The sequence below is a fragment of the Penaeus japonicus genome, unplaced genomic scaffold (assembly GCF_977035675.1).
Source record: "Penaeus japonicus unplaced genomic scaffold, GWHDUDI00000001_assembly GWHDUDI00000019, whole genome shotgun sequence".
Classification (NCBI taxonomy): domain Eukaryota; kingdom Metazoa; phylum Arthropoda; class Malacostraca; order Decapoda; family Penaeidae; genus Penaeus; species Penaeus japonicus.
The window spans coordinates 37,387,930-37,391,429 of record NW_028234421.1 but is presented as its reverse complement, the minus strand read 5'-3'; positions in this window follow the sequence as shown (position 1 = coordinate 37,391,429).

Here is a 3,500-nt window from a genome sequence, read left to right as displayed (position 1 = left end):
TGATAAATACATATTCAAATAAAAAAAAATGTACTTGTATATGATTTTCACATTTCATTACCTGATCTTAGTCGTTTCGAGATCACACACACACACACATACACACACATATATATGTGTGTGTGTGTGTGTGTATATATATGTATATATCTATATCTATATATTATATATATATATTATATATATTATAAATATATATTATATATTTATATATATATATATAGATACACACACACACACACACACACACGACACATTTAACACACACACACACACTATATTATATATATATATAATATATATATACTTTCTTATATATATATATATATAAATATATATATAATATAAAAAATTATTGATAATATATTTATATGTATAATTATATATATACATATATATTTATTTATTTATGTAATTATATTTATATGTATATGTATAAATATATATTAGGGATGGTTTAAATCTATACATTATATATATATATATATATATATATATATATATATATTATATACATTTGTATATATTTATATATAGTATAAATATATATATATATATATTAATATATATATAGTATACAAATATATTTACTCTAGTATATATATATACATTACTATACATATCACCAAAACGACCCACTATAAAGGATTGTTTAACAGATGCCTTACATCCATCATGGAAGTAGAAGCTTACGCTGTATATTTCTTAGCCTGCAGCAGTGATAGCGAGGTTTTATCAAGACAATCCCGTAGGCACTCGCCCGGGAATGAATTAGAATAATTCAACTCACAAATCAGGGTTACCACCTGTTATAATCTGTTGTGAAAGATGGTTGGAATGCTGTGAAGCAAGACAGTACCGCATTTAATATAGAAATATAAATTTTACCTCCCTGACAGGGAGTTGAACTCGGGTCCTCTGAGTGAGAATCCCGGCACCTAACCATATCACGAAGATGACCAACTTGAAGGATTGTCTATCCAGATGCCTTACATCCATCATGGAAGTTACCTATATGTTCTTAGCAGAGCAGTGATAGTGACCCACAAAAAGGACCAAAGTTCAGTCCCCTGTTAGAGAGGTAAAATTGAGTGTGTGTGTGTGTGGGATGTGTGTGTCTTGGTGTCGTGCGTGTTTGAGCTGTGTGTACGTGGCGCCTTGTATTGTGTGTGGTAGTCTGTGGTGAAAATATTTTTTTTTTTTGTATGTATGTATAATTTTTAAGAGTTGATGGATAGTGGTTTTGTGTTGTGTGTGTGTGTGTGTGTGTGTTTGGGTGTGTGTGGGGGGGGGGGGTTTACACGCCACAATGACTACTGTCAATCACACTCGACCGTCAAGTTGTAAATAGTAATATTAATACAACAATAGTAACAACAGCAATTACATTAACAGTAATTATATAAATGATGGCAATAAGAATGATAGCAATAATCATAATGTTGATAACAATGATAATATGGATGATAATAATGATTGCAGTAGTATTAGTGATAATAATAGCAGCAGCAGAAGTAATATTGATAATCATAGTATTAATAGTTATCGTTATTGTATTTGTATTAGTAATAATAAAACTAATGATGATAATAATATAAACACTAATAATGATAGGGGTAATAATGACAATGATAATGATAAAATGATGATAGTAATGATGAGGATGATAATATATCAGTATTATTATAATGATAATAATAATGATAATAATGATTATGTAAATACTGATAATAATGATCATAAACATGATTAAGATGATAATAGTAATAATAATGATGATAATAATAATAATAATGCTACATTATGACTATTAGTCTTTGAAATTCGAAATGAATTCCAAACAAATAAACGAAAGCGCCATTGCGTCACCCATACACACACAGAACAAACCACCCATTCCATTAAACATGAAACCCTCTAATGAAATGTGTGATGATTGGCCATGATTTATTACAAACAAGCCTGACGTTTCACTCCCATCCATCTCACAGCCCACGTCATAACTCCGAGAGGGATGGTCATGTCAGGTCATGTCAGCCTGCAATGCATTTCCAAAGTTATGACTCAACATGATGAATCGCGGATGGATTTGCAACTTGACGTAAAGCCAACAAAGAGAATGTGATTCATTATGTCTGTGATTGCATCCGGGAATTATGTATATGACCTGAGCCAAAGCCGAAACGATATTGAAAATCCCATTGGATTCCATGTCTACACAATAATAGGAAGACAGCCGTATTTGAAAAAAAAAGAACATCAATAAGAACATAAATAAGACTTTACAAAAGGAAGAAAGAACCTGTATACTTTATATCAGGACACAGAAAAATGATTAGCTTCAATACAAATTTATCCCTCAAGTCCTTCCCAGCAAAGGGATAAGCTGCCACGGTAATGGAACCAGCCGGAAGTCGCGAAAGGGATTCGGATTCGAATCGGAAGAATCGTTACAAATCTCTCGACCAATTGGGATATCCAGATCAACTTCATCTTCCGTTATTAAGTGCGATGGAATTGTACCCCCTTCTTTCTCTGTCTCCCTACCTCCTTCCCTCTCATTTTTGTTGTGTTTTTTCTCTTTCTGTTTAATGTGGAGGGGTTTAGGAAAAGGCAAATATTCTATTGATTTTTTTTAGATGTAAGGCCTATTTCAAATCTGGAAATTAAGTCGTCCACATGTTGTTTGTAAAGGATTTCGGCCAAAGCATAATAGTATATACGTTATTGCACACATTTTATTCAAATCCGAGAGAAAGTTTATATCAAACATGGAATGTATTTTTGTCCGGCCTTCTGTCTCCTAAAATCTAGAAAATAATGCACACACACACACACACACACACACACACACACACACACACACACACACACACACACACATTTATCTATCTGTGTGTGTGCTTATGTGTGTATGTTTTGTTTGTTTGTTTGTGTGTGTGTGTGTGTGTGTGTTTGTGTGTGTGTGTATGTGTGTGTAACACACACACACACAGAGAGAGAGAGAGAGAGAGAGAGGTAGGAGGTGGAGGAGAGTGGGAGGCGGCGGGAGCGAGGGGCGAGGGAATGTTGGTCTGAGGGGAAGAGTGATGCTGCGATGGAGAGAAGAGAGAGGGGGAGTGAGAACGACGGACAGGGGTGTGAGGGGAGGGAGTGGGAGAGGGAATGAGAGAGAGAGAGAGAGAGAGAGAGAGAGAGAGAGAGAGATGATTGGCATTGACATGGCACAAATACTGATAATACTGATGTTGATGCTAATGGTAGAATTTCTGTTGGTACTGTCAATAATGAAACTTTTAATGGTAATAAAGTAGAAATTATTACAAAACCAAGATAAGTAAAAATACACAAATGAATATTGGAAATATCTAAAAAAAGAAAGAAAGAAAGAAAACATACATAATATGCAGAGCATCTAAATAACATAATCATATAATTGCACCAAAGCTATCAGTAAAAAAAAAAATTAGTTTCCTGTTTTATATGTGTGTGGTTTAAAC